This window comes from Anneissia japonica, unplaced genomic scaffold (genome assembly GCF_011630105.1).
Source record: "Anneissia japonica isolate Jap-2015-1 unplaced genomic scaffold, ASM1163010v1 scaffold3678_len381626_cov175, whole genome shotgun sequence".
Classification (NCBI taxonomy): Eukaryota; Metazoa; Echinodermata; class Crinoidea; order Comatulida; family Comatulidae; genus Anneissia; species Anneissia japonica.
In genome coordinates, this window is record NW_022753973.1 from 57,759 (window position 1) to 66,038 (window position 8,280).

An 8,280-nucleotide genomic window follows, 5' to 3' on the forward strand; every position below is an offset into this window, starting at 1 on the left:
AAAACAGCTATAAATCAGGTACTTTTTGTCTTAGAGTCGCAGTTTTTGTCTCTAATCTAATGTTTTAAGGGCCAAGAAACCTACTACCATTACTATTATTATTATTATGATTCTTATTAACCCTTCTGTAAGAAAAAGGATTTCACAAAATATCGGTGATTATTACGGTACTTTTTTTTTTTTTTTTTGTAACTGTTGTATGTTTTTTTGTTGAAATTATTCGAAATAAAAAAAAATACTCAAAATAAATAAATAAATATATTAAGATCACTTAAAATGTGATCTAATCAATAATGAACACATTCAAAATGGTGTCCAAGATGGCAGCCAAAATGGCGCCAAATGCATTAAAAACAGCTATAAATCAGGTACTTTTTGTCTTAGAGTCGCAGTTTTTGTCTCTAATCTATTTTTTAAGGGGCAAGAACATATTAAGACCACTTAGAATGTGATCTGATTAATAATGGCGTCCAAGATGGCCGCCATATATTTTTTGCATAGGCTCTATAAATCATAAACTAGTCACCCTACAGTTGTGGTTTCAGTGGCAATCACTATGTTTTCTTGGTCATAGAATCTATTGGTGTCATCTAAAATGTGATTGAATAACAAGGTTAACCAATATTAGAATAAATATATTATTCAAAATAGAGTCAACCTCTAACAGTTTATTTTTGGAGCCGTGTTTAATATTACAAATAGCGAATAATGTCAATAATGTGAGGGTAGGGAACAAAATGAAACAAGCAAATAAAACCGACAGATACGAATGGTAAATAGACTAGGACGGTGTGCCATTCTCCTGTACTTTGAGGAATAGCCCGCCATGAACATATCTCAACAGGCAATGCCGTAGCCAGGATTTTCAAATAGGCCTAGTGCAGGACATTATCGCGGTAAAAAATGTGGACCCATTGTCTTAATAGTTTACTAATTTATGCAAAATACGAGAAACCTGGACTAATTTTTTTTTCAAAAAGCGGAATAATTTTTGCATAAAACAGCATAAGACCCATTTTTTAAAAATGTGGACCCATATTCTTTGTGGACCCAATAAAAATGTTGTGGGACTGTCCCAGCTGTGGCTACGGGATTGTCCACAGGGTCACAATCTAAAAAATAATGCAACCAACGGGAAAAAGAAGAGAATAAAATAATAATGAAGCAATAACTTAAATTAGCCTTCTGTTCAAAACGAAAAGTTGTTTTACAGGTACTTGTTTGTCGAACCATAAGAATCCATGAATATTTATTAGAATGCTGTATTACTGTCAATATTAAGTTTGGTCGTCCTCTGAAACTGTATCATGTGCTATATTGTCACAGTTGCCAAGTTGTCCACAAGTTGTAGTGTATTCCAGTCCTTGTTTTCTGCAACTATCTTTCATTGTGGTACATCCTACAAAGCAGTTGCATCGGATTATTTTGAGTAGTGTGTGAGGTGCAGGTTTATTGTCATCATTTGTTGTGCCCATCCACTGCATGAGTTGCAAATAAATTTATAGATAGTGAAAGTTTGTAGCCGAGGTTGTTGGAGACAGTCTTTTAGGTTTTACGAAAGCCTTTGCTACGACTATTTTCTTGCAAAGGAAGTTGTATTGTAATTATATGAGAGACTGAGTTTGGGTCGCAATAAACAATGATGCCATAATATGGTATTATTGTATGAGTGGCATGTTGTGGCAAAATGGCTAATTTGTAGCAAAAATTGAAATTCAAGTTATTGGTATTTTCAGATACCTGAGTATGTAATCTTTAAAATGAGGGGGTCATTCATTGAAATTGGACATTTCAAGCCTAAGTTATTGGAAAGTGAAAGCACAATACTCTTCGAATCAATATAAACATGATTTTGAGTAATTGCCTTTCATTGTTTAATAGAATGAACTATCAAAATAACATTAAATAAACAATTTGTTGACCACTTCCAAAACTAATACTTTGGTACATGATTAATAAGACATTAAACTGTTGACCTATAATGAAAAACAAATTTGGATTTTTAGGCAATTTTTTGAGCTCCCATATTTTATATACGGTAGCTCATTTACTCAATAAGTTTGGTGAATTTGTTTTATAGGCATCAAGCTACTGTAATATTATTTCATATTTGTTGTAATTTCCAGTGGCGGATCCAGGAATTCGAAATAGAAGGGCCCGGTGAGGGTACTTTCACAGATAGAAGATCATACTAACTCAGCCCCACCATGGTTGGGGCTGAGGCAAGAAAATTTGTGATTATGGCACCTCCAGATGGCCGGAAATTACACTTCCGGACTTAAAATTTGAATATAATTTTCCTTATATCTCCATTAAAAAAAATTAAGCAATTTAGCCTTCCCCTCCTCTTGAACGCGCCACAGATTTCCGAACAAATTCGAAGTCGAGATTGCTTTCACGACCTCAATGAATTATTTATCATGAGGGTTATCCTTGATATGGGTTCCCCGACGAAAACTTCAATTTTCCCCCGATTGATGAAAATTACCCTTCTATAAACGTCATATAGCCGTCAGAATCATTTTGCATGTGGTCCGGCCATTATTCAAAGCGGGGGTGGGGTACTTAACAATTTTGGTTGTAAAAAGACCCGCTACCCCTATCCACGGATACAGGATTTTAAAATCAAAATTAGTGGGGTCTGAGAGCATCTACTCCAGACCCACGATGGTTGTTCGATGGTTGTTGAACAACATTTTTTTGCAACTCTGAATGCCCAGAAATAGATGGTGACTACCTGTAGGGCCGCTAGCCCTGCTCAAGATTTAATTAAGTTGCTTATTTCTCCATGAATAATTAAGTGCAAGAAACACGAATAATATAATACAAGGAATAACAATGGTAATACTATAATTATATTTACACGACGTGAAAGGTATTGTGAAATATGCAATCAAGTAGGCCTACAAGTGCAAGAAACACGAATTTATATATAATGCAAGGAATAACAATATGCAATTAAATAAAACATGTTATATGAATACACAGGACACAATATGCTATGAATTAACTTTGGAAATACAGTAGGCCTATGCCTATAAGTCATTTACTTTAATATTCATTCTGCTATATCTGTCATCCCGAAAATGACACTCCAACTGTGGCGGGTCCAGGAAGTCGAAACAGAGGGGTTCCAGGGAGGGGTCTTGCGAAAAATAGAATGTCCACCCGCCTAAGCCCCACAACTGTTGTGGGGCTGAAAACAAATTATGATTATGGCACTTATAGATGGCAGGAAATGTTTTCGTGAAATTAGATGGAGATTAAATGTGGTTATATTACGCTAGTTTGAAGGTTTACAGTAAGCCAACCCTTACTATACATCTTCGTGGTTAGCATAAAGAGAACTAGAACGTCGCTCCATGAGTACCTACCTACCCCCATATGCCTAAATACAGAATTCACGAATGCAGGCGATTTTTTCTTCAATAATAATAATAATAGGCCTATTAATAGGCCTAATAATAGTAATAATCATAATAATAATAATAATAATAATAATAATAATAATAATAATAATAATAATAATAATAATAAAATAAAGGGAAATTGTAATGTTTGTTAGAAAATGAAAAAAAAATCTATATTTTATAATAATAATAATAGGTCAATTTATAAGACGCAAATAAACAAGGTGTAAGCACCAAATAATAATAATAATAATAATAATAATTATAATTATAATTATAATAGGCCTATAATAGGCCTAATAATAACCAGAACCTTGCGGATGCGTACGTTCCTTTGTACGTAAAAAATCAATCACTATGATGTACATTTGTGAATTGCAATAACTTGATTGTATCTTTTTGAATAATGATTTTGTAAGGAAATACATTATTTTCATTTTGAGTCAAAAAAATCAGAGGCGGATCCAGAAATTTATGAAAGGAGGAGGGGGTAAGGGGTTCTGAGAAGTGCAGGGATGTCGTTATGCAGGGCGGAGGTGGGCGGCGCCGCCCACTCTTGACGTCTTGCGCCCATCCTAAAGCTATTTTTAAGGCCTTCTGCCCAGCCTCATACAAATTCTCCCGCCCCCTTAAAATCATGAAGAAACACAAGTTTTTACTCCATAAACCGTATTTTCCGGTGAATAAGCTGCAAATTTTATACGCGATTTTCCCCTCGAAGTTTGGGGTGCGGCCTATACACCAGTCGTTAACCTACTCCCAAAAAGTTCAGATCGCGAACCGCAGCGAAAATCAGGCGCCGTCTGTCTAGCTTGGGCCCATGCTCCTACCTAGCCCAATTAATTAGCCTAGCCTTTGTTGAAGGGCTAGTATTTGTAATTATACTCACTATACAGTGCTGTACTGTGATTCCTAATACATTTTCTACGACAATCAAGCAATGGTTTGGGTTGTTTAAATAATTATTTTCATAGTTACTTTCACTCAAACAATTTTGAAACACGTTTTACTCGAAATCGCTTTTCGGGAGTGTGGTCCTAGAGGTCACGTGAGCAGTTTCATTTATGATGTCGCAACAAAACACACGTGGGCTGTTGAAACTTTCTGTTCGACGTCTGGTTCCCGGTGGCTTGTACCGTTTTAGAAAGAATACTGATACCGCTATATTTCAGAATAAAAGCTTGTGAAATTAATTTATGCAATAAAAACACGAGTTTTCTTGAAGTTGTAATAATTATTTTACTGGAAATTAATTGAAGAAAGGCATACGTTCGTCCATCTATCACATGCCTCCATCACATGCTGTATATGTGTAAAGACGGTCAGTCCATCACATGCTGTAAATGTATGTGTCCATAATTTTAAGGTTCTCCCCCACCCGAGACTGCCCATCAGGTGTTGTATTTTCTAACCATTATTTTCCCAAACATCATTTGATGAAGCTATGTTGTAAATTTATGTGTCCATAATTTTAAGGTTCTCCCCCACCCGGGACTGTAACCCCATAACAACCGTACTGACGACCAACTCACCCCCAACAACAGTCCATCACATCCCCCACCCCAAGATCAGTCCACCATATGCTGTATATTTATGTCCATTTGGGGCCCCCAGGTTTTCCCAAACATCATTTTGATAGATCTCCCAAGCCAAACATCATTTTGATAGACCTCCCAAGGTCCATCACATACTGTAGCCTGTTACTTAAGGTTCTCCTCACCCTGACTGTCCATCACATGCTGCATAGAGATTTGTCAATTGAGACCTCCCCCATCACCAATGCCAGTCCATCACATGCTGTATATTTAAGTGTCTATAATTTTCCCCCACCCCCAGGTCCGAATTTCAAATGCTGTATATTTATGTCCATCCCCCAATGACAATCTATCACATGCTGTATATTTCTGTGTCCATAACTTCCGCCAACCCCAGGTCCGAATATCAGATGCTGTATACATATATCCATTATTTTCCAAAACATCATAGACCACCCAAGGACCATCACATTATGTCCCACCCCAATGTCACTCCATCACATGCTGTATATGTGTCCAATTTTCCCCATCCCAGGTCCGAATATCAGATGCTGTACATTTATGGCAATTGTTTTCCCAAATATAATGTGATAGACGGTCAGTCCATCACATGCTGTGAATTTATGTGTCCATAATTTTTAGGTTCTTCCCCACCCAGGACTGTCCATCAGATGCTGTATTTTCTAACCATTATTTTCTCAAATATCATTTGATGAAGCTCTCTACCCCCTCCCCCTCAACAACTAATGTTATGATGAAATCTCCCCCCCCCCCCCCCCCTCTCCCCCACCCACCCCCAGGTTCGTCCGTCCGTCTATCACATGCCTCCATCACTAATGTTTTGATGAAATCTCCCCCACCCACCCTCAGGTTCGTCCGTCCGTCTATCACATGCCACCATCCCATGTTGTATATGTGTATAGACGGTCAGTCCATCACATGCTGTAAATTTATGTGTCCATAATTTTAAGGTTCTCCCCCACCCGGGACTGTCCATCAGATGCTGTATTTTCTAACCATTATTTTCCTAACCATCATTTGATGAAGCTATGCTGTAAATTTATGTGTCCATAATTTTAAGGTTATCCCCCACCCGGGACTGTCCATCAGATACATGCCTCCATCACATACTGTATATGTGTATACATATACAGTATGTATATGTATACACATATACAGTATATGTATATGTGTATACATATACATACTGTATATGTATACACATATACAGTATGTATATGTGTATAGACGGTCAGTCCATCACATGCTGTAAATTTATGTGTCCATAATTTTAAGGTTCTCCCCCACCCGGGACTGTCCATCAGATGCTGTATTTTCTAACCATTATTTTCCCAAACATCATTTGATGAAGCTATGCTGTAAATTTGTGTGTCCATAATTTTAAGGTTCTCCCCTACCCGGGACTGTCCATCAGATGCTGTATTTTCTGACCATTATTTTCCCAAACATCATTTGATGAACTCCCGTCCCCCCACCAACCCTTAGGTTCGCCCGTCCATCACATGCTGCCCCCGCCAACCCTTAGGTTCCTCCTTCCATCACATGCTGTATATTTATGTGTCCAGAATTTTTAACCATCATTTCTTGGAAAATAATTCCAAAAATGTTGATTTTTATTGTTTTTATTGCTGGTGGTAGGCCAAGAAACCTACTTCACGTAGGCCTAACGGTATAGTATACCAGATGTGTCTAGGCCTACACCAGGTCCGACGGTGTCGCCCAAAGAGAAGCCTACATTACGTATGTGTCTAGGCTAGGCCTAGGTACACCAGGTCCGTCAATCTTAGCCGTTAAAGTATACTAAAACACTAATAGAACACACAGAACACCTTCAAATAATAGCACAAGTAAGGGGCCGATATGCCACAACTATCTCAGTTTGCTCAATGTTTACTGACAGTCGCGAAAACAACATAAAGAACTTTTCTAGGCAGCTCGCGACAGAAACAAAATGTCGGGAAAGTTTGACCCGACGCATGCGCAAATCAAATTTTCGACTAAAAAACGACTCAAAACTGGTGGTAGGGGGTATATGTTTTATCGCCTACAGCTTACATTTTTCATCTAACCGAAAAAACAAACATTTCTTGCACAATTGCATGTCCAGCAACTATCGAGCACAATGTATACCTGCCGCTATGCACCGTTTCGGAGCCTATTTGTTTACAAATATGCTGACCTCTTTTGGTGCCACATCTCATACACACATTTTAAATGTGAACCATTACATTAGTTCCATGTGACCTAAGGTCACAAAGGAACTAATAATAATAATAATAATAATAATAATAATAATAATAATAATAATAATGACATTGCTGGGTTCGTAAAATGTTTGTCACTGGTGTGCTGGGAACACTCACAAAAGTATGGGGGGAGGGGAGGCCCCCCAGTAGAAAAAGTGGGTGGGCCAATGGCCCCCTGGCCCCTTGCTTCCGCCGCCGTTGGCTGGGATCTGTCGTTTGCCCATGCATTATCTGGTTGCGACACAACTTCAGAAGTGGATTTGTAGGTGCATACTTGAAGTCAATACACTTCGTCCGATAAAGCTTTGGACGAGCCCAGGCTTCAAAGGCTATCTGACCGTAGGGAAAAACTATGTATAAGGTTTGCTCTAGCTGCCTCTAGGTCTGTACGCCACTGTCAATGGTTCACTCTAAATGACAAGCAGCATGGCTCTCCACAATTCAAATAAATATAAATTATTAAACTGCAAAAAAAGCGTTTCCTGAATAGCCCAATCTCATAATATATGAATTAAGGATTTCAATGGAAATAAATCTTGTTGGCTTTCTTGAATTATCTTCGGAATTTCGCTATAATTGTGTATTTGTTTTTTAATTTTTTGTTCTTGTAAATTTTTGTGATTTGAGATTTTCTGAATAAATTCATTCATTCATTCAACTCTCACAATGATCTGTCCCTGTGGTGTTTCTTTCTCTTTCTCCCTCTCAGCCTTGGCTTGTCCAATGATTTTTTTCTCCTTTTTCTTTACCTTGATGATTTTCATTTCTTATATTTAAAGTTTCTTGGCGTATATATATTGCGTTTTTCCTTTTGGTTTGTAAATGTATAGGTCTATTAAACATTTTGTGTCGCAATTCAGTTTTTATACCGCAATGACCAATTTTACAAATTTTTAATTGTTTTTATTGTTGTTCTTATGGAATAAAAGATCAGAAATAAGAATCTTGGGATTGACAAGAAGTCTGTTCTTCAAAAAGTTACTAAGGGCGATCCTGTCCTGCGTGCTAGTTCTATTGTTTGTTTGTTTTTTTTTTTGTTTTTTTTTTGTTTTTTTTTTGTTTTTTTTT